At 42.3% G+C, this 24,688-nt stretch overlaps 1 protein-coding gene across 5 annotated transcripts in view; it reads left to right on the forward strand.

Moving 5' to 3' along the window:
• LOC144679833 (RNA-binding Raly-like protein) overlaps positions 1 to 24,688 on the forward strand; it is a 1,075,847-nt gene that overhangs the window by 48,797 nt on the left and 1,002,362 nt on the right. For 2 of the 5 annotated variants that reach the window (XM_078540664.1, XM_078540668.1), the window contains exon 2: positions 4,714 to 4,801. The exons of 2 other annotated variants lie outside the window; for them this stretch is intronic. The gene's annotated coding sequence lies outside the window, so the exon portion shown is untranslated. Of the gene's footprint in view, positions 1 to 4,713; positions 4,802 to 7,178; positions 7,214 to 24,688 lie in introns of all 5 variants that reach the window. One more of the 5 variants, XM_078540665.1, reaches the window with a different exon arrangement.

Here is a 24,688-nt window from a genome sequence, read left to right on the forward strand (position 1 = left end):
CAGCTGGATGTTTAGAGAGTGAAATCCTTTTCTATTAATGAATCTCACAGGCCGCTGCAAGGGAGCTCTCAAAGCCACAGGCGCAACTGTACTTGCAGAAAGCCAGAGATTGTGGTGAATCTCACAGCTCTGGCAGCCTGGTTTGCTTCATCCATGCAGAACTGCACGTAATGGTGAACTTTAATCAAAACGGCATCGGTAACGTCCCCTATGCATTTTTGTGTCACTGGTTGTGAGATTCTGCAAAGCTCCATAGTGGAGCCCTGGAGAGACCTGCTTGTAAAAAAGTTGAGTGCGGTAGTAAGCTTAAAAGCAACCAGCATTGCATGCCCTTCAAGTCCGTGCAGCTTGGGTTCCTCACGGAGAATGTGGCAAATAAAGCTACTACATCGCTAGACAAGCAAAGACATTTGTAGCACTGTCTTTCGCTCATCTCAATGTATGAGCTGCATCTTCTGTAGACCCTTGGTCACACCAAATGTCTTCATAGATTTAGTCCCTCTTCATCAGCATCTGGATCTTCCTGGGGCCTTGCTGGCTCCTGTTCCTCAGGGTGACGTGTGACGGTCTTCCCTGATCTGTGCCAATCAGCGATGGGCCTCTCTTCTCCCCACTCGCACTAAAGATATCAAGAAGGCAGCGTTGCCTATAGCCTGCATTCTCCATTCCTCCTTGTTTCCGTGAAATGATACAATTTAGCAATTAAAGTTAGTTCACATTGATTTGTCTTTCTCCCACTCGCCGACCCGAAGATTTTGGCCAAAGGTTCAAATAACCAAAAATGGCGGGAGTTTAACTTTCCCACCAGAATTTTGTTTAGGAGTCTATATGTTTTAATCTAAGAATTTACACACATCACAACCAATATGTCAATTTCTTTGGAATATATTTGTCGTGTGTTATTTTTCTAAAGTTCCTTGATCTTTGAAATTACCATGTTAAAGTGTCAAGTCTAAGCTTAAACACAGTTCTTGGGATTCTGAATGAATATTGAAGAAGAACATATGAAAATACAAAACAAAAACAAAAATAACCGGAAAAACTCAGCAGGTCTGACAGCATCTGCGGAGAGGAATACAGTTAACGTTTCGAGTCCGTATGACTCTTCACCAGAACTAAGGAAAAATAGAAAAGAGGTGAAAGGTTTTGGATTTCCAGCATCTGCAGTTTTTTGCTTTTATCTATATGAAAATACAAAATTGACAGGTGAGAAAAGATCTGGTCTATTAAGTGTGCCCCATATAGTCATGCACTGCCTAAGTACCATGACCCTCCATTCACTAGCAGCCATGTAACATCCCAGGAGAGACAAAATAAAGTTTCTTAAAATCCATGGGACAAGTTAGGGATAATAAATTTCAGGGAAATTCTCCTTCGGACACTATGATCAAGAGGAGTTACCAGAGGCAATAGTAACCATGAAGCTCATAGAATCATACAGCACAGAAGGAGGCCATTGTATCTGTGTTTTCTGAAAGAGCTATTAATTGATACCACTCCCTTGTTTATCCACCATGGCCCTTCTCAGTTTGCCTTTTCAAGTATAAATCCAATTCCCTTTTGAAATTTACTGTTGACTCTGCTTCCACCAACCTTTCAGGCAATGCATTCTGAGACATCATAACTCAACGAGTAAATCATTTTCTCCTTATTGCTCCTATGACATTTTTGCCAATCACCCTAAACCTGTGTCATGTGGTTACTGATCCTCCTGCCGAAATCGTTTATCCCGATTGAATTACTTCCCTTAGCCACTCAGCCTCTCTTTCACTCACACCTGCTTTAAGACACTCCTTCAAGCTGACCTCTTTGACCAAGCTTTTGATCATAAACCCTAATGAATGCGCCTGCTGTGCTGCACACACATGTATGCAACCGTGCAGGAGCTGGAAGGTATCACACAGGCCTTCATCAGTGCTAAATACTGGGCATGCACTGCAAACAAATTTACATGTACTGTGTTGAAAAAACTGGCAAGAAAATATTGGTCCTAATATCTTCTGAAGTGGCTTTGTGGCCCAGAATAGACCATATGGTTCATCTAGCCTATCCTTCAAAATGACACCTGTATATGACAATATGTACACTCTCCATCATAGCCAAAAACCATGTGATCTCTATTTCATTGAAGCTCTCAAATCGAATGAGTCAAGCAAGATGTGCCTTTAACAAATCTCCGCAGGCTGTCATTTATTAACCTGTGTTCTTCAAAGTGACAATTTTGCCTCAGGTTATTGTCTCTCAAAGTTTCCCCGCCATCAATTTTAGGCTGACCAGCTGGTAATTACTCCATTTACCTTTCTCCTGAACAGAGGTATCACATTTCCAACCCTCCAGTACCACTCCCATCACCCAGGATTGTGGCCAGAGCCTTCCATCAGCAATTTAGGATCCCAAAGGGGCCAGGTGACTTCCCTACTTGAGCACTACCAATTGTTTTATGGTTTTTCCTTGATATATGTTTTCCCCTATCTAATTTCTCTACTACTTCATCATTTACTGTGGCATTGGCAGCACCTCTTTAGTGAAGTTGGATGCAAAGAACTCGTTTATTACCTCAGCCATGTCCTTGGCCTCCATTAGAAATTCTTTTTGGTCCCCGTTTCCTTTGACTATGCTTTTCTTCATTATGCGTTTGTAGAAAGAATTTATTTACCCTTTTATGTTATGAGCTAATCTTTTCTCATTCTCTTAGCCCCTAGTTTTCTTTTTCAGCTCTCCTCTGCAGTCTGTATCCAGATCATTCTCTACTGTATTATGAATCTGGCATTTATTGTAAGCTTCCTTTTCCTTTTTCATGTTAATCTCTATTTCTTTAGGGAGCTGAAGCTGTTTGGATGCCCTTCTACTTGCCCTCATTGGAACGTGTCTAAATACCTGAACTAGCTTCTCCTTGAAGACCTCCCCTGAATCATTTTAGTGTTTTATCTGCCAGTCTTTGTTTCAAACATGATCTCTTTACAATTCACTTAAATTAGTCCTCCTGCTGTTGAGTATTGTCACCTTTTGATTTCCCCTTGTCACAAGTGGGTGAAAGGTTATCGGGGGTAGGCAGGAATGTAGGTTGAGGTTACATTCAGATCAGCCATGATCTTGTTGAATGGCAGAGCAGACTCCTGCTTCTAACTCATATGTTCTTTGTGACTGCTCTAAACATCACAAAGCATACCACCTATCTTTTGTATGCAGTGTTAGCAGCCTCAACCAGTATCTCCTGCAGAGCCATATTGAATATTGTAAGTACCGTGAATCTGCGCTCGGTGCTTGAGCTGGCGACTTGTTCCAGAGGTCAATGACCCTATGTGCAAAGAAAAGCCTCCTAACATCTAACCTAGTTCTGTGCTTATGTAACTTTTATACATGCCCCCTCACTCTCCCTGACTCATCTAATTGAAATAATCTGTCCACATAGACACAGTCTAGTCCTTTCATAAATTTAAATGCCCCAATTAAATCTCCCTGAAGTCTTTGTTTTTTTTAAAGTGAAAAGATCCATTTCGCTGAACCTGTTGAGATAACTAAGGGTATTTAAAGTAGGTATCAATCTAATGGCCTCCTCCAAACATTGCCAGGGCCTTTATATCGCCCATCATGTGATGACACAGTATAATAGATAAACTGGATGTAATTGTTGGTGGGTTTTCTGTAATTAGATGATTGTTATCTTTGTTACTTGCTATTTCAATTGTTCAAAAATGATTGGAATACTCTAGTATTTCGATAAGATTTTCAATGCATCAAGCTACATCAAAACGTGTGTCATAATGGTTCGTACTGCTTTTTCAGTTAAAATTATGGGGCAAAAGTTTTCTGCCTCTCCTTGCTGTGAGAGTCCTTTAAGCAACCTCAAATTAGTTTCTAGTGATCACAAACCCACAGCACAAAACTTCTCCAAAGATCAGAGATTTTGACACTTACTTGGTGCTGGGGGTAGTTGGTATGGGGAATAGAAGAACTCAAGTGCTGCAGTAGGGATGTTCTTTTGAAGTTGGAGTTAAAAAGAAAATTATTGGGCAGAGTAGAGGAAATGAAAGTCTATATTTGGCCCTTCCTATGTTTGACCTTGTAATGCTTAGTGCAAATATGAGGTGTTGAGTTGAAATTATTGCACTTTAAAACACAGGTTTCTTGTTTCCTAAATGCAAAAATTCACCAAAAATATACATTTTAAAAAGACTCTAATATTCACTTTCATTTAAGATAAGAAATATCGAATTGTAATTGCAAAGAGAGGTTTTCTTACTTTTTTAACATTAAAAGTGTTCAATAAATGTAAGCTGTTGTGATTGGTGAGATGTTGAGTTTTGTTCCCCCATATTTATTATGACAAAGAAATCTGTAAGCTTCTTGCACTTCTTGTTAGAGGGAATCTGGTGAAATATTTAAGTTGATGGCTTTTAGTGGGTGTGGGAAATCTGGCGTTGCTTCGCTCCAGGATGATCTTAAGTTAGATCCAGCTGGAGCTTGATGTGATGCAGTCAAATTATGTGGATAAGCACTAGTCTGTATCCTTTCAGGATGAGGGTGTGAAGAACAGGCCTATACGGGGATAATGGCCAGGATGGGAGACAATGAACATTGTTGAAAGGACCAGGTCATCATCGGTGAGGCAACGGTTCAGCAAATTGATAAGCAATCGTGGCAAATAGGTGGCCAAAGCTGCAAATTTAAAAGTGCAGTTGTAAGTGACAAGCAGGAATTGTTTTCTTTCAGGGATGGCTGCTGAAGGAAGTGGTGCCTTTTGAGAGTCCATATATACAGTGGCAAGCGACCTACTTTCATCCATGAACCTGGTGACCAGGTTGGTAAGACATGACTTTCTTTTCCAGAGGCCATGTTGCATGTCCCATTCTCTCCCAAAGTGATCATTGATAGCATCCTAATCATCGATCTCGTCTGGCTTTTTACCTGCACTGACATCAAATGAATCATAGAATAATGCAGCACCGAAGGAGGCTACTCGACCCATCATGTCTGAGCCAGCTTTTTGAAAGAGCTATCCAATTAGTCTCATTCCCTGATCTCTTTCCAATTCCCTGCAAATTTTGGCTCTTAAAGTATTTATCCAATTTCCTTTTGAAAGTTGTTATTGACTTAACTTCCACCACTTTCAGGCAATGCATTCCAGGTCATAACTCTGTTGTGTAAAATAAATAATAATTTCCTCATGTCACCTCTGGTCCATTTGCCAATTACTTTAAATTTGTGTACTCTGGTTACCAACCGCTTTGCCACTGAAATAGGTCCCTCTTTTATTCTTATCAAAGTTGTTCATGATTTTGAACACTGTTATCAAATCTCACCTTAAACTTGCTTTATGGAGAGCAACTCTAGATTCTCTAGTCCTGCCGCATAACTGAAGTCTTTCATCTCTGGTGCTATCTAGTAATTCTCCTCTGCCTTTCCAAGGCCTTGACATCCTTCCTAAATGAAGTGTGATGCCCAGAATTGGGGGATGTCACTACACACTTCCCTCCAGTGTGGGGGAAAAAGGAAATTGTTCACCACTTTCTGCTTTTTGTCCCTTGGCCAATTTCATATCACCAATGCCACTGTATCTTTAATCCCATAGGCTTCAATGTTGCTAACAAGTTTATGGTGTGGTCCTTTGGCATCAAATGCTTTTTTAAAGTTTGCACACACAATATCAACCATACTATCCTCGTCAATCCTCTCCATTACTTCATCAAAGAACTCAGTCAAATTAATAAAACACAATTTGCCTTTTGCAAATCCACCTAGAATGGCCTATAATTTCCTGTTCTATCTATTTGAGTATTGGTACGTGAACCTCCCTCTAGTCATCAGGAATGATACCCAGCCCTAAGCACCTATTGAAAATGTGAGCACTTAGTTTAGCACCTATTTCTTTAAGCCATCCCAGGTAAATGCTATATGAATCAGCAGCTCAAATTCATTTAAGATCCCTTATTCTCATCAAAATCAGACCTGCATCTGTTTGAACATTTAACAAATCTCATGGAAACTACACTCTGATTATTGTAACTGAACAGGAGTAAAAATTGGTGCAAAGTAGCTACTTAAGACCTCAGCAATGTCTTGGGAGGCTCGTTAACGTGCCCTGAGTCAGAATGTCAATGGGCTGGATTTTGCATCACTGTTACAATTACACTTGCCTACACTGGATGTTCCTGTCAGCAAACTATTCAATTAGTACAGTACCTACAAAAGAGCATCTGGGACCTGAGCAAACAGGGCATGTAACTGTATCTCCTTAACCAATCAGATTGAAGAATCGTTAATGAACAGAGCAGAGCCTGAACCAGGGAGTGTCAGTTAAGATATTGAATTCAATGTCACAGCAGATACAGCAAATGGTGTTTATTATAATTAATTTTCCAATTTTATTTATAATATATTGGAAAAGTAATTTGATGAGACATGAGCCCTAGTGGGCTGCAAGACATAGGAGACAGATATTTGGTGGATACTGGTATATTAGTATCACCACTCTACGAGGGACCACTATAGCTTTAGGAAGGGTACAGAAGAAAACAAATAAAAGATGCTTTTGGTTTTGCCACTGCTTATACTGTAGATCTCAAGAGAGAGATATTCATACACCACTTCCATGTTTACAGTGCCCAAACCAACACTCTAACAGCCTGACAATGTGATCACACACCTGCGTTTATGCTGTCTACAGATTTGTCATTGGGATAAGGGAGCTGGGTAGCTGATACAGGGGTTAGGTATCTGAGTTGTGAGAAGAGGCTGTTAACTGGGTATGTCAATAATGGTGAAAAGAAGGGTCAAGGGAGAACTTAGCAAACTTTTTAAGATGTTGGGACAGATAAATTGAGCAGTAATAAATTGTTTTTGATGCAATAAAAATTTCTGTAAGCAATGAGCATGAACTGCAGCTCAGAAAATTTAGATTTAAACAGAGGATGAAGAATATGTTGAACAGTCTGGCCAAGGAGACAGTGAAGGTGGGTAGTAGCAATGAAGTAACGCAGGACTCAATAGGTGCAGCTGTTGAAAGAAGCATTTGAGGTTATAAAGCAAGATTACTGCATAGTATTTGTGAGCCTTTGGACTTGTAGTCAAACTGTTATGATCTTTTCTATTATCACTTCTTCTATTACTAGTTATTTTTGATGAAGTTGTCAGTTCATTTCAATCAACTCAAAATTGACCTAATTTTTTCTCAACAGTTCCCTAGATGCTTTATATTCAGAATATAATCAAGGTAATGAAGCATATACTCAAAGTATTAATTTACACAATTTATTTCAAAGTTGGACAATATGGCAGATATAATGTTTGACTTTCATCTGTTATTTGTCAGTTGGGAATAATGGGGGTGAATTTTCATGGGGTTCTCATATTTGAATTCCATAACTTCAACAGAGGAGCAGTGGAAACAATAGAGCTATAGGCCTGGTTTTTTATGCCTCCAACCATGTCAGAACAAAGGTGAAAGGGCTTTAAAAATGAGATGGGAGACAATTCTGGGATTCCATCCCCCTTCCATTTACTGCAATGGTTTTCTGGCATGGGTTAAGAGTGTGGGTAGTGCGCCTTTATGTAGCACTGCTGTCCTTGCTGGCTCCATTGCAGGGTGGGCATTTCAAACCCCCTGCAATTTTGATAGAGTTGGGCCAGCCTTGGCAGGAGATGTGGTTCATGGTTCCTTAGAGGGGTCCTGAACCATGGGGGAGCCCCCGTATGGAGTCAGGAACCAAAAAAAAACAAGCAAGCATTCAGTATTCCCTTTGGAAAACATTGCCCCTCTTACCTTCTCATAAAGCTGTCACTCAAACACAGGCATTGAAAACCCCATTGAGGAACTCTTTAATTCACTTCGCATCTTATAATCTTGTCCAAATAAACACACGGGCATTGAAAAAACACTTCAAAGAAAAATCAGCTCATTACAAGGTAATAAATATGTCAATTAAACAATTCCCATTGCAACTGAATAAAAATGTCCATGTTAGGCTGAGTCCATTGTTCCTTCTTGGAGCTCAGCCAAGCATATTCAATGAGGCCATTTAGCAACTGCATCAACAGAAGTAGGATGACCAGACATCTGTTTTGTCAAATGGCCTCATCACTTCTTTGAAGCAGTTTTTCAATGCTTGTGTGTTTATTTGGAGAGGATTAAGAGGTGTAAAGTGAATTGAAGGTTTTTTCTAATGCGACTTTCAATGCCTCTGTTTGATTGGCTTTATGAGAAGGTAAGAGGGGAAATGTTTTTCCAAAAGGAATTTTGAATAGCTGTTCTTTTCATGAACATTTCAAAGACTTGCCAGTGTTGTTAATGGCTCATTAGCTGTTTACTTAGCACATACTGGGTGAGGAGGCATGGAGGCATTGTAGAGAGCTGATGTCCCAGTAAATGGAGGTGGGCCTTCTAACCTGGTGGCCTTGTCATCCGCCTACCTCCGTTGCTGCCTTAGGCTTGTCTTGGGAGTTGGCAGGCCCGTCTCCAGCCCATGCCCACCTCCCTGAAATGAAAATCAGATGGGCAGGCTCCTCCAAGATTGGGTGGGAAAATTTGCAACTTCTGATACCTGTCTCTTTAACAAAGATTCAGCCCATAGTGTTTATGTCATTAGTGTAGGGTTTTCAAGGCTCATCAAGTCTATGGCAGATCATTGAAGCAGCCCCAGTTGAATTTCACTCCCGTTGGGTATTAGAAAAAGTCAGAAAGCAATAGAAAAGCAAATGTAGATAGTAGTAAATAATTTCTTCACATCTGCCTTCACAAATAAACAGCCTGTCATTTTGGCTGCAGATTCCATAACAAAAATAGATGTGTTATCAAGAAACTAAAAAATTAAACATCTGCAAGGAGATACTTACAGATTAATATGAAAGTGCCAGATTTTAATGCTTACGAGAAATGGTTGGAGTCACTTCAATTACTTCTCTTCTGTGGTTGAGGGTTTAACCTAATTTAGCAGGGCACCAGGATGAATCATTAGAGAGGAAAACAAGATGCTCAGAGGACTGGAAGAGACTGGAGCGAAGAATAGTTCAGAAATAGGGATCAGACAAGGACAGATACAGAACAGTCTAAGGTGCATTTGGAGAGCACGTGCATAAGTGCACATAGCATGGTGAATAATATTGATGACTTGCAAGTTTGTCACCACATAGGATTATGATGTAGTGACAATAACAGATCTTGTGCAAACAAGGAGAGGATTGAGAACTTAATAATCCTAAAAGGTGTTCAGGAAAGATGGGGAAGGATAAAAAGGAAGGGACTGATCAAATAAACTATTATAGTACAGTAAGGTGGTGATGCAGTTGAGGAGTCAAATACAGAGTCTATTTGATTAGAATTTGATGGAGGAGGTATTATGCTATAATTTACCAAATAGTGGAAAGGAAATGGAGGGGCAAATTTGCAGTCAAATTACAGAAGTATGTGAGAGCTAGCGATAATTGAAGATTTCAGTTGTACTAATATAGAGTGGGATAGTATCAATGTAAAGAGGTGGAGGAATCCCTGAAATGGAGAACTTTGTTGATTGCCGAGTTCCGGCCCAATGAGGAAGGAAACAGTGCAGGATCTTGTTCAGGGAAATGAAGGAGAGGGGCGAGTGGAGCTTGTTTCAGTGCAGGAGTATTTGGGAAACAGTGGTTGCATTATCATCAGATTTGTAATAATTATGAAAAAGGGAAAGGAACATTCAGGTGTAAAAGGAGTTAACTGGAGAAGGCTTATCTAAGAGAGTTTTAAGTGATCTGGCCCAAGTAGATGGAATCGACAATTAGATGAGTAACTGAACAATGGGGATTCTTCAAAGAAATGGTTTGGGTACAGAGTAGATGCATTCCAATGAGGGGAAAGGAAGGGCATCCAAAGCTAGAGACCCCATAATGGCAAGGTACAGAGATTAAAATGACCCCAAGTAAGGAGGCTTATGATAAATTCAAGTTTCATAACACGGTAGGTAACCAAGATGAATACAGGAAGTACAGAGCAGATCTTAAAAAAAAAAGGACTAAGAGGGGCAAAGCTATGTGAATAGATTAATAGCTAAAAGGGAATCCACAAGCCTTTTTATAAATATATTAAGAATAAAAAGGTAGTCAAAGGGATAGTAGTGGCAATTAGGGACCAGAAATGAGATCTTATTGTGAAGGCAGAGGGTGAGTGTGCTTTGCATCTATCTTCACAAGGGAAGAGCATGCAGCCAATGTAGCAGTTCGAGAGGAGGCTTTGGTGATACTAGATCATATAAAAACAAAAAAGACCTACTTTAAATGTTGGAAATATTCAAAAGTAGAATTTTTACCCAATCTAAGTGGGTGCAGGGAATGAGGGTATGTTATTGTGGAATTAAGTGTGGAATTTATAGGGGCACTGCCACAATCTTTCAATCCTTCAATATGGGATGGTGGAAGAGGACTGGATGGTCACATATTATATCCCATTTAACACACGGGAGAGAGATGAACTAAATGCCAGTTTCCCATATGTTGGGGAAACATTGGATCACAATAATTTGGAGCAAAATTAATTGGTACTTGGAAAGGTATGGACGAATAAATGAAAGTCAACATGGGTTTAAAGGCAAGTCATGTCTGACTAACTTAAGTTCTTTGAAGTAATGGAGGGTGTTGATGAGACAGTACCACTTAGTAGACTTGTTAGTAAAATTAAATGTCCATCCGATTAAAGTGACTGTGGCAGCACAGATGTGACATTGTCTAAAGAATAGGATGGAGAAAGTAGTGGTTAATGATTACAGTGTGAAAAACTGAGTGGTGTTCCCCAGTGGTGGGTGTAAGTGGCTGCACTTTCTGGTATATATTAATGAAGGGACTTAGGTATGCAGGGCATGAGTTCAAAGCTTGCAGATGACAGGAAACTCCAAAGTGTAGTGAAATGTAAATTAAATTTAACATAGAGAAGTCTCATGTGATTTGTTTTGGTAGAAAGAACGAGGATAGGCAATATTAACTACAGCAAAATTTTAAAGGGGGTGCAGGAGCAAAGGCACCTGGGATATATGTATATAAGTCTTTGAAGGTGGCAGGACAAGCTGAAAAGGATATTTAAAAAAAAATAAACTTATAGGTTCTGGCTTTATTAGTAGAGACATTGGGCTGGAATTTCGTGGAGTTGGGGAGACTCCACGGACCTTTAAAAAATGGTGGCTGGGAGCTGATTCCGGGATTGCTGGTCTCATTCCCAGTGCACCCAATTTTGTCGAGGCAGGATAAGGGTGTGGGCAGCTGCAGATTGCGAACCTGCACCCTGCAGCACCGACCTGGCTGGCTGCATTGTAAGGTTAGGCATCTCATAGCCTTCTGCAATTTTTGCGGAGTCTGGCCAGCTTTTCAAGGAGCCGTGGTTCACGGTCCTTCAGAGGAGTCTGGATGAGGGAAACCTTTAAAAGGTAAGTTCAAAAGGTCTTAGCCTTGCCCCTCATGCACAACCAATGTCCAACCCCCACCCCAAAGGCCCCTTGTAGCCTCCATGCCAACCTATGACACTTCAAAGCCACAGGACAAAGTTCCTTCAAAGGCAGGATTTTCATTCCCAGGGTGGTGGTGGGTGGGTGATAACTGGGTCGGGCCCACCGCCCCGGAAAGAGTTTGGAGGCAGCCTCAGGGGCTGCCAGGTATGGAAGCAGGTTGTTTAAAAGGCCCGCCATGGTGCTCCAGCTGTGATATTGTACCAGTCACAATAGCAATAAAAAAGAAAACAGCCCTCTAGCCCTTACTTCCCTGGGTGCGCTGATCCGGGAGATTTAGCGGCTCACACTAGCCGCTTCTAGGATGGAAATCCAGCCCGTAGGGTGCAGAAGAAGGGAAGCTATGCTAAATCATCTTAATACACTGTTTAGGTCTAAGATGGAGTACTGTGTTCAGTTCTGGCCATTACACTTAGGAAGGATGTCAAGGCCTTAGAGAAGGTGCTTTACTAGAATGGTACCAGACATGAGGGACTTCACTTACTTGGAAAGACTGGAGAAATTAGGGTTGTTCTCTTTAGAGTGGAGAAGGTTAAGTGCAAATTTGATAAAGGAGTTCAAAATCATGAATGGTTTTAAGGACTGTTTCCAGTGGCAGAAGGGTCAGTATACAGAAAACACAGATTTAAGATGATTGGCAAAAGAGTCAAAAGTGACAAGAGGATAAAGTAACTCAGTGACTTATGGTGATCTGGAATGTTCTGCCAGAAAGTATGATGGGAACAGATTCAGCTGTAACTTTTCAAAAAGGAATGGGATAAATACTTGAAAGGAAAAATAATTAGAACGCTGTGGGGATCTATCAGGGAACTGAGGCAAATTTGGTTAACTCATCAAAGAACCAGCACAGGCACGATGGCCCAAATGACTTTTCTCTGCCTTGTAATATCATGATTCGATATAGAGTTCCACTCAGAATGTGTACATGGCAATGCAATCAATACAAGCTCATCTAATTTGACATTTCTGGTACTTGGGAGTGTGGATGAGCAATTGTTTCAAAGTTCATTCCACAACTGGTACGTAACAAAGAAATGTGAAAACATACACCAATTACATAAATTTATGAGATATTAAGTATACGCATGCCAATTATAAACTCTATGGGGAGAAATTTCTCCCCGTTGGGGGGGGGTTGGGCGGGAGCAGGCGCAGGTGGGCGCGCAGCCGATTGGTGCCTGCGATCGGCTGTGCGCCGCCATTTTATGTGGGTGGGCCAATTAAGGCCCGCCCAGCGTGACGCGCACCCGGAAGCGTTGAGTGCTCCTTGTGCGGGCGGGGGTAGGAGGCTGAGTCGGGGCCTGCGTGCGAAAGAGCAGCTCTGTGCCTCAGGGTGATTAGTTTGATTTTTTAACAATTTTAATAAAGAAAAAAAATGTTTAAGACGTTTCCTCATGTGACAGTGTCACATGAGCTGGGACATGTCAATGAACTTTAATAAAAACTTTCATTCAATTTATAAACACTTCATGAAGCCTCATCCCACCTGTGGATGAGGTTTCATGATAAATGCGAAGGCTGCCTGGGCTCTTCGCCTGCCCACCAACCTTAAGGTTGGATGGGCAGCTCAGTTAATCACTTTAATTAGTTTCTAAATGGCCTTAATAGGCCTTTGACAGTTTGGCGGGCTCACAGCCGACTCCACTGCGCGTCCGCCAATCTGAGGATCAGAATGACACGGGGTGATGTCGGGATGCACGGCTGACGTCACCGGGCATCGGTGAGCGGGGCCCGCCCCCGCATGCCGACCCAACAATTCTGGCCTATGGGTTTGCTGTAAGGCCTATAACTCACGAGAACATGTTTGTTCAGCCCCTGCCGAGGCTGTCTTTGGATGGTGCTTCTCTGCCTAACGCACGCATGTTCTAGACGGGCTGAAACCTGGGCCGGGATTTTCCAGCCCCGTCGTGGGCGAGGCGGCGCCCCGGCCAGAAGCCCATCGACTTGCGGCAGGACCGGAAGATTGCGGTGGCAGGCGGGCGCGGAAAATCCCGCAGTTGGTTTCCAGAGGTTTTCCTTTAGTCTGAAGCTCTTACTGTCACTCGCCAGGACCACTTGAAATATGGTGACATTAGTATCAGGAGGCCTTGCTAAGTGTTTTTTAAAGAAAAATTAAAGGTTCCTTGTGGAGCAGAAGAAATACGAGAGATAAATTGACTTCTCTGGACTGAGCTGAACTGTTAATGGGTAAATGGCAAATCTATAGGCAAATAATGGGAAGTATTCAGAGATGTGTTTTTACGATATAAAACTAGTGCATACCCAGGAAAAGCAAAGGATGCACTTGTATAGTTGAGCAACCGTGGTTAGCAAATGAGCTAAGAGACAGAATCAAACTAAACAAAAAGGCTTATACAAATGCAAGTAAAAGTGAAAGCCCAGTGGACTGGAAGTGCTATAAAAAGCAGCATAGGAATACAATGAAAGTAATGAGGTAAACAGTAACAACAGCTTCTATTTATTGTTGAGTATTTTAAAGGCTGCGATAGATAGATTTTCGGTCTCTCAGGGGATCAAGGTGTACGTGGAGCAGGTGGAAAAGTAGAGTTGAAGCCAAAGTTCAGCCGTGATCATATTGAATGGAAGAGCAGGCTTGAAGAGCTGCATGGACTACGCCTCCTATTTCTTGTGTTCGTATGTAATGTTTCTAACATAGAAAAGTCCCAAGGTGCTTCACAGGGGCATTCTAAAACACATGGACGTTTGTTGCCCATCTCAAGGCCTCAATTGGCGCTGGGATGGGAAGGCCATCCACGGACCTTCTCATCATGGACTTAATCAGGGTGGAATTGGGAAGGTGGTGGAGTCCCCACCTGCCTGTTTGAATGCCCCCTTCCCACCATCAAACTTGCTGCAGGGAAAGGCATTAAATACTGCCGTGTGTCTTTGGATTTGAAAATCGTAGATGTCACTCCATTCTTTACAAAGAGCGAAAACTAGATAACTACTGACTTGTTACATTAGTATCAGTTTAGGGGAGGTTGAACCGGTGACTCCTGGCTTGTTAGTCCGAAATATTAACAATTATCGTATGCTATTTATCCCACATGCTCAGCAATCTTTTATCAGGTTTGTCTGCTGCACTAAAGACTGGGTGCCATCACAATTGAGGATGAGATGTTAAAATCCTCCTCTGCTGATGTGTTGTTTAACAACTCATCCTAATCCATCACCTTTTTTCATTTTCCACTCATTTCTGTACATTTAGTCCTTCAAAGTTATATACTTACATCTCATCCTGGGTATTTTTAATTCTCAGATTATGTTGAATTTAATCATGCCTTGGTTGTTATCTACCAGGCTGCTGTTCATTTTCTGGGGTATTAGTGATTGGCTGGTCAAATAAATGCTGCCTGTGGTGGCTTCATTGCAGATTTCCAGCATCAGAAACTGAGCATTGCAATGTAAAAGCCACTGGTCTATTTAATGTTCCTTGAGAACGAATTAATGGTACTTGAAGTTCAATTAAGGGTACTTGAAATTCAATTAATTACTTCTTTGTGTTAAAACGTGTAGCGCAGAATTTTCTATTCATCGGGCAGACAGGTGCCCAACCCGACTGAGCATAAAATGACACACGATGATGTCAGACAAGCGTCCCAACGTCACTGCGCACTCGCGTGATATTTCAGTCGGCGGGCGTGCATGGGAGTCAGCAGCGCGCCCAGCGACAATTAACAGGCCTATTCAGGCCATTGAAAATCTAATTGAATTAAACTTTTCGCTGGTCGTCTAGCCTTACGGTTAGCGGGCAGGTGAAAAGGCCAGGCGGCCTTTAGATTTTTTATGAAACCTCATCCACAGGAGGGATGTGGTTTCAATCCGTCATAAAAAAAAAAAAAAATTTCAAACTACTTTCTAACATGTCCCCGTTCATGCGACAGCGTCGCGTGAGGGGACATGTTTCTAACATTTTTAAATTCATTCTTTTTTTATTTTTCAAAATCTTCATCTCCCTGAGACAGCTCTGTACCTCAGGGAGCTTTCCCTGTGCGCAACCCCGTGCATATGTGAACTTGCACGCTCGCCCTCCCCTCCGCCCCCCTCCCATAATTGGCCCATGAAATCAAGACATTGACATGGTGAATGCACAGGGAGCCATTGTCTCCTGTGTTTTTATTTATTCATATAAAAGATGCAATGTCCAGACATATTCCTTTCACCTGCTGAGGACAGGTCCCTGCATATGAATGTATGTAACTTCTAGCAAGTGTCAGTGAGCTACATCGTGAGCGCGACTGATAATCTTAAATTGGTTATTAGTATAAATTTTAGAACGCTCTGGATTGGGCGGAATTTGCTGAGCAATCAAGGGATCACATCCAATGTTAGACATTATGTTTTGAGTTTTTCAAGCATGGGCTGGTTGAGTATGGTCCGTATTCTGCCTTTTGTGAACAGCTAAAGGGATGTGCTGTTTGATACGATCCACCAGTCATTGGGACGTGTAGCCTATGTACTTGGCATTGCACTGGCACTGAAATTCATTTACCACGTTATTAATTTGTGGTAGACAGAGCCTCTTTTGGCTTGACAGCAGCATCCTGTTAAGGAAAAATGCCACTTGTTGCGGCTGCATAGTAGTGACATGAAAAAACTAGTTTCACCTGTTGCTCAAATTGAGATATTTATCCTTCCAGGGTAATTTGAGGTAAACTGGGCACTTTTCAAGTCCAAAGTGGTGGCCTTAGGCCCATTCATGTGTATGTAAGATACACAGCAAACAATGACCTGATCGGGGTAGCCATTATCCAGCAGGATAACTTTGCTCCCTAATTCAGCATCAAGTTTGCATGGTGAGCAAATAGCTTGGGCCCTTTTTTATGAGATTGCCAATAAGACCAATCTTGTAGCGATGGAGCTGTAGAAATCCCAATGCACATATTGACCGGTAAGCAGTAGTAGGGCACCTATTAGCGGATTTCTCAACCAGTACATTGAGGAAAGGGAGCTCATTAGACTGCTCCATTTCACAGGTGAATGTGAGTGCAGCATGGAGTGCATTAATGTGTGTAAGGAAAATTCTTACATGCAGCTGCAGATTCAAATCTATCAAACATGTCATTATCTACATATTGTAAATATGCAAGGGTAGGAGGTTAGGGGTCATTCCACCAAAAACACATTTCTCATTGTAACTGCTGAAAATGTCAGAGAGACTTAGCCCTAGAGGAGAACCCATGGCAACATCATCGATTTCAGTAAACATAATGTCATTAAAGCTGAATTCCACTGCGCAAGTTGCTAAGTTCATAAGTTCAATGAGTACAGATTCAGAACATGACATCATATCTAGATCGCCATGATGTAGTGGGTGTGGTGTGTATGTCTAGAGCTTCCTTGAGCAGCACATTAGTGAATAGGCTCGTGATGTCGAATGAACACACAGACACAGCATTGCTGCTGACTTGCTGGTCGCCTATAGTCTTCGCGAAAGTGAAAGACTCCTTCGCCGTGTATGCGGAATACTCACTCAGAACTGGTTGCAGCAACTTGCTCAACCATTTGTCCAATTCATGTTGTGCAGAACCAGCCAAAGATAAAATAGGGTTTAATGGGACAATAACCTTGTGTATCTTGAGCAGCCCGTACATCCGTGGATGTAGTGAACTATGAGGACAAACCCGATCATATGCAGCACAAGGCAGCTTGTTACTCTTACGCAAGTCTGACAAATTAAGCAGCATTATTTCACTTGCACTTCCCTCAACTTAGTCTACTGCATTCGTTGCTCCCAATGCGGTTTCCTCTACATTGGAGAGACCAAACGCAAACTGGGTGACCGCTTTGCAGAACACCTTCGGTCTGTCCGCAAGCATTACCCAGACCTCCCTGTCGCTTGCCATTTCAACACTCCACCCTGCTCTCATGCCCACATGTCCGTCCTTGGCTTGCTGCATTGTTCCAGTGAAGCTCAACGCAAACTGGAGGAACAGCACCTCATCTTCCGACTAGGCACTTTTTACAGCCTTCCGAACTGAATATTGACTTCAACAATTTTAGATCATGAACTCTCTCCTCCATCCCCACCCCCTTTCAGATTTTCCCCCTCCTTTTTGTTTTTTCCAATAATTTATATAGATTTTTCTTTTCCCACCTATTTCCATTATTTTTAAATGTATTTCCATCTATTGTTTTATCTCTACCTTTTAGCCTTTTTTGACTCCTTCACCCCACCCCACCCCCACTAGGGCTATCTGTACCTTGCTCATCCTGCTTTCTACCCTTAATTAGCACATTCCTTTAGATAATATCACCACCTCTTTGTCCTTTTGTCTGTGACATCTTTTGGTTATCTCCACCTATCACTGGCTCTCTAGCCAGCTCTTCTTGTCCCACCCCCCCCCCCCCCCCCCCCCTTAAACCAGCTTATATTTCACCCCTTTTCTATTTTTCCTTAGTTCTGTTGAAGTGTCATGCGGACTCGAAACATTAACTGTGCTCCTCGCCACAGATGCTGCCAGACCTGCTGAGTTTTTCCAGGTATTTTTGTTTTTGTTTTCGATTTCCAGCATCCGCAGTTTTTTGCTTTTATCTAAATGTTTTTGTAACTTGCTTTGAGCAGGGCTATGTGGTCATGCTTGGCAGCGGGTCCAATGGATGTGAATTTCAATCTGTCTTTAAGAACAGTGTGCATTTTGTTCATATACTCATGCTTGTTAAAGATGACTATTCCAGCCCCTTTGTCTGGCTTGTAAGTATGTATGCCTGTGTTGGCCTAGAGGCCTTTCAATGCTGAATGGTTGGACGCAGAACTAGGATGCATCAGAGTTATCCTGTGGTATAATGGCTATCCTGGTCAGATCGTTGTTTGCTGTGTATCTCTCATGCTCACGAATGTGCCTAAGGCTATCATATTCGGACCTGAAAAGTGCCCAGTCTACCCCAAGTTACCCTGAAAGGATAAGGTATCTCAAAATTTTGAGCAACAGGTGAAGCTAGCCATTGCTGCTACTACGCAGTAGCAATACTACAAGTGTTTTCCACTAACAGGATGCTGCTGTCAAGCCAAAAAAAAATCTACCTATCACACAAATGAGTAATGTGGTATATGAATTTCAGTGCCAGTGTAATGCCAGGTATAATACCGATTACCCCAACAACTGGCGCGGATCATATCGAACAGCACCTCTCTTCGGCTGTTTGCAATAGGCAGAGTACTGACCATACTCAACCAACCCATGCTTGCAAAACTCAGAACATAATGTCCAGCATTAAGTGTGATTCCATGATTGGGCAGCATTTGCTGAACAATCCAGAGTATGCTAAGAATTACACTAACAACCAATTTAAGACCATCTGTCGGGCTTGCAATGTAGCTCACTTATGTTGCTAGAAGCTGCATATATTCATATGCACAGGGACCTGCCCTTGCAGGCAAAAGGAATATGTCCAGATTTTACACCTTTCTTGAATAATCAAAAGCATGGAGGACAATAGCTCCCCAGTGCATTTGCCATGGCAACGTATCAACCAATCAGTTGATTTGCCAACCAATCAGCACTCCTTTTCTCATGCAATATAAATTATTGTTCCCTTTGAAATTTGGCATTTTTGCAATTGTCCTGATGAGTGAGAGACAAAAAGATTCAACAGCATGTTTCTTTTTTTTTCAGGAATCCTCAAGTTCTGTACTACCAAGCAGCTATATATCACATTGTAACAGGGCATTTTTTAGGACAGCAAAGCAGCTGCCAAGAGCAATGCATGTTTATCTCTTGGTTATGTAAACTTCTAATAACTATGCAAACATAAATGTTGAACAAAAATTGGAACAGGACACAAAAGAAATGACATCTTTGTCATTTAATCTCTCCCATCCTCTAACCTATGCCTGACCTCTTTTATTTCACCTGACCCCCCCTCCCCCTTTTCTCAATAGCATAAAACCCATCACATTCCTGCATCGCTTCAGTTCCGAAGAAGAGTCATATTGGACTTGAAACGTTAACTCTGTTTCTCTCTCCACAGGTGCTGCCAGACCTGCTGAGTTTTTCCAGCACTTTCTGTTGTTGTTACAAAAAAAACTGCCTTGGCAGTAATTCATTTAGAGATCAATCAACCTTAGTTTAGTTAATTTTGTTCTAATGTTTAAATATGTTAATCAGATGGCTTGTTAAAGTATGTTAATATATTCTACTAAAATTCTAAGAGACTTAATTCAAATTTCATTTGAAAGTTTTAACAACCAGTATCTAAGTCTATCAATGTTTGAAAGAATCAAATTGATTGAAAAAAATAGAAACATGGCTTTTATTGCTGCTAATATTGGGTTTTATAAAACTGTACACTCAATCCTAGAGCACACTGAGGAAAACCGCATTCTATGGTGAGTAGCTGTGGCACTTATTAATTTCATGGGCTGCAAATCCTCTTCTTGATGTCTTCATGTCAGCATAGTCTGGGTATATCTTAAGTTATCACAGAATGCTCTCTTGTTCCAGTGACCAACTCTTTGGCAGCTTTCATTCAAATATTGTATTAAATTTGAGTCCAGTCAGACAGCAAGATTATTATTGCCATTTAATCTCTAGTGCAGGTCTGATTTTCAGTTAGAACATTTTCTTATGCCATAGGTGATGACCTGTAGATGTACCCAATGCTCTCCAGTATCTGGCATCGCCTCTATGAAGCCAAACTGGCACTGCCTTGCTTAGCCTGTGACTGAACATTGTTTTATTCAAAATCCATGTAGGAACTCTCCTGGAAGCTAAGCTTTGAAGCTCGGGAATCTTCCAGAGTTGGCTATTGCTTTACTTTCCAAAAATCACAGAATCACACAGTGCAGAAGAGGCCCTTCGGCCCATCGAGTCTGCACCAACACGTGAGAAACACCTGACCTACCTACCTAATCCCATTTACCAGCACTTGGCCCAGAGCCTTGAATGTTATGATGTACCAAGTGCTCATCCAGGTACTTTTTAAAGAATGTGAGGCAACCCGCCTCCACCACACTTCCAGGCAGCGCATTCCAGACCATCACCACCCTCTGAGTGAAAGGTCTTTCCGCACATCCCGCCTAAACCTCCTGCCCCTCACCTTGAACTTATGTCCCCTTGTGACTCACCCTTCAACTAAGGGTCAACAACTGCTCCCCATCCACCCTGTCCATGCCCCTCATAATCTTGTACACCTCGATCAGGTCGCCCCTCAGTCTTCTCTGCTCCAACGAAAACAACCCAAGTCTATCCAATCTCTCTTCATAACTTAAATGTTTCATCCCAGGCAACATCCTGGTGAATCTCCTCTGCACCCCCTCCAGTGAAATCACATCCTTCCTATAATGTGGCAACCAGAACTGCACACAGTACTCCAGCTGTGGCCTCATCAAGGCTCTATACAACTCCAACATGATCTCCCTGCTTTTGTAATCTATGCCTCGATTGATAAAGTCAAGTGTCCCATATGCCTTTTTCACCACCCCACTAACATGCCCCTCCGCCAGAGATCTATGGACACACACGCCAAGGTCCCTTTGTTCCTCAGAACTTCCTAGTGTCATACCGTTCATTGAATACTTCCTTGTCAAATTACTCTTTCCAAAGTCTATCATCTCACACTTTTCAGGGTTAAATTTCATCTGGCATTTGACCATCCTGTCTATATCTTCCTATAGCCCAATACACTCAACTTCACTGTTAACCACTCGGCCAATCTTTGTGTCATCCGCAAACTTACTAATCCTACCCCCCACATAGTCATCTATGTCGTTTATATAAATGACAAATAATAGGGGACCCAGCACAGATCCCTGTGGTACGCCACTGGACACTGGCTTCCAGCCACTAAAGCATCCTTCTGTCATCACCCTCTGTCTCCTACAACTAAGCCAATTTTGAATCCACCTTATCAAAATACCCTGTATCCCATGTGCCTTTGCCTTCTTTATAAGTCTCCCATGTGGGACCTTGTCAAAGGCTTTGCTGAAATCCATATAAACTACATCAACTGCACAACCCTCATCTACACACCTGGTCACCTCCTCAAAAAATTCAATCAAATTTGTTAGGCATGACCTCCCTCTGACAAAGCCATGCTGACTATCCCTGATCAAACCTTGCCTCTCCAAGTGGAGATCGATTTTCTCCTTCAGAAATTTCTCCAATAGTTTCCCTACCACTGACGTGAGACTCACTGGCCTGTAGCTCCCTGGCTTATCTCTACAACCCTTCTTAAATAGCGGAACCACATTAGCTGTTCTCCAGTCCTCTGGCATCTCCCCCGTGGCCAGAGAGGAATTAAAAATTTGGGTCAGAGCCCCTGCGATCTCCTCCCTTGTCTCCCTCAGCAGTCTGGGACACAAATCATCCGGACCTGGAGATTTTTCCACTTTTAAGCCTGCCAACACCTCCAATACCTTGTCACTCCCTATATCAATTTGCTTAAGAACTTCATAGTCTCTCTCTCTGAGTTCGATACCTTCATCCTCATTTTCTTGGGTAAAGAGGGATGTGAAGTATTCATTCAACACTCTAGCGATGTCATCTGGCTCCACCCATAGATTGCCCCCTTGGTCCCTTATGGGCCCTACTCTTTCCCTGGTTATCCTCTTTCCATTGATATACTTATAGAATATCTTGAGATTTTCCCTACTTTTACCAGCCAGAGCTTTCTCATATCCCCTCTTTGCTCTCCTAATTACTTTCTTAAGCTCCACCCTGCACTTTCTGTGCTCCACTAATGCCTCTGCTGATTTGCTTCCCTTGTGCCTGCTAAAAGCCCCTCTTTTCTTTCTCATTGTAACCTGAATATCTCTGGTCATCTGTGGTTCTCTGGGCTTGTTACTCCTTCCTATTGCCCTAGAGGGAACATGCTCAGCCTGTACCCTGCCCATTTCCTTTTTGAACGCCCCCCACTGCTCCTCTGTAGATTTCCCCACAAGTAGCTTATACTTGCACTGGAGGTGGTACAGCAAAGGTTCCCTAGATTGGCTCCTGGCATGAGAGGTTTGTCCTACGGTCAGAGGTTGAATAAATTGGGCCTATATTCTCTGGAGTTTAGAAGAATGAGAGGTGATCGCATTGAAATATACAAGATTCTGAAGAGGCTTGACATGGTTGAGATCGAGAGTCTGTTTCCCCTGATTGGGGAATCTAGTAAACAGGGGCACAATCTCAGGATAAGGGAACAATGTTTTAGGACTGAGGTGAGGAGAAATTTCTTTATTCAAAAGCTTGTGAATCTTTGGAATTTTCTATCCCAGATTGTTGTGGATGCTCCATCATTGAACATATTTAAGGCAGAGCTGGATAGATTTTTGGTCTCTCAGGGAACCCAGGATTATGCGGAGCAGGCGGGAAAGTGGAGTTGAAGCTGAAGATCAGCTATGACTGTATTGAATGGTGGCACAGGCTCAACGGCCTGTAGGGTCTACTCTTGCTGCTATATCTTATGTTCTCAAAAAATTAAAACTAAACCTACTTTTGGATTTGCAGTTATTCTTGATAGTTTAAGGCAGTAGCTTGATCCAGAGCAAAGCCCACAAACAGCAAGATGTAATTAATATTTAAAATATACTTGCCTGGAATTTGATTCAATCTCTTTGATAAACATTGAAGTAGGGATTAAAGAGATTCTGCAAGTTTGTGCCCAGTTTCTTGGCAGCTGTCATGATTTATTCATCCATGCCAGTCCACTGTGCAGGCCATCAAGCCACAGGCTGGCTGGTTGGCAACAAGGTTGTCCCCTCCAGATAAGGGTCATGATTTCTGTCAGGAATTCAGGCATGATGCAGAGGACGAGTGAGTGATTTGCCGCCACCAGACATACCATTCAGCAGACCAGCGGTAAGCCGAAGCAGAGCTTCCACTGCCTGGACTGTTCAGAAAGATCTCTGCACTCCACCGCTGACTGTGTTTCCTGATTTGTCATCATGTGTTGCATACTGCATATACTGTGAACCCAACCCTTACCACCGCCTGTGCAGCAAAAGGAAGAGCAGCAGCAAGAGGAAGAGCAACACCAAAAGGATGACAAACAGGAGTAGTATTGACTACCAGTGCCCCTAGCTGCCAGAACTCTTCAGTGAACAACTGATCCAAGACCCCTTCATCTGTGTGATCTTTTGGGTTAGCCTTTAGTGTGGAGGGGGAGCAAGGAGAGATAAGTTGCAGCTGAAGTCAGCTGTGTAGAGTGCGAAAGAATTGAGAAGGAGCAAAAAATGGGATGGTGTAAAGAAACTGGCCAGGTCCTTCCTTTTCCCATGACTTGCCTCTGCTTATGATGTCCAGCATGCACACATGAGAAGTGTGTATGCAGGTGGCCCCTAGCTTCCCCAGTCACTTCCTTGTTGTACTCAACCTTCTGCAAGAAAGAATGCAGCCTTGTGAGCTGCTTTGAGAATGTGTCTGGCATATTTAAATAATGTGTATACTATATGGAAAATGTGCAGGAAAGTGACATCAAATCAAATGCCAGGCAAATGTACCTTAAATATTAATTATATCTTCCTGAGGGAAGCAGGATCATTCTCCTTCAGTCCACCATTTGGACCATGGCATTCATAGGGGCTTTGGAGGAGGACTTCTATGTCTGATCTATTCAGAAGTGCTTTTTTTCTGTCTGCTGTCAGAGTGTGCCTCCCCTTTAAGAAATGCAGGCCGCCTTTAAATAGTGTCAGAGATGCCTAATTTCCTGACCTTCCCAATAAGCATACATGGATACCACTGGCTGCAAGCTGAGGTTTCAGCACCAATTTCACATGTTTCCTATTCTCATGTGAACAGGCATGCTCATCCTGCACCCTGTCCCCTGCCCTTGCTGTCCATTTCCTTTGAGCATTTCTGAATGTGAAATAGAGTTGGGGGCATTTATCAGATCAGCTGTGATATAGCTTTTTATTCTTATGTGGGTGTCACTGGCAAGTCCAACATTTGTTGTCCATCCCTAATTGCCCTTGAACTGAGTGGCTTCCTAGGCCATTTCAGAGGGCAGTTAAGAGTCAACCACATTGCTGTGGGTCTGGAGTCACATGTAGGCCAGACCAGGTAAGGATGGCAAATTTCCTTCCCTAAAGGATGTTAGCGAACCAGATGGGTTTTTACGGCAATTGATGATAGTTTCCTTGTCACAATTGCTGAGTTGAGCTTTCAGTTTCGGATGTTTTATTAATTGAAGTTAAATTCCGCCAGCTGCTGTGGTGGCATTTGAACCCATGCCCCTGGAGCATTAGCCTGGGCTTCTGGATTACTAGTTCAGTGACATTATCACTAACTCACCATCTCCCC

Source organism: Cetorhinus maximus, chromosome 4, assembly GCF_964194155.1.
Source record: "Cetorhinus maximus chromosome 4, sCetMax3.hap1.1, whole genome shotgun sequence".
Lineage (NCBI taxonomy): Eukaryota > Metazoa > Chordata > Chondrichthyes > Lamniformes > Cetorhinidae > Cetorhinus > Cetorhinus maximus.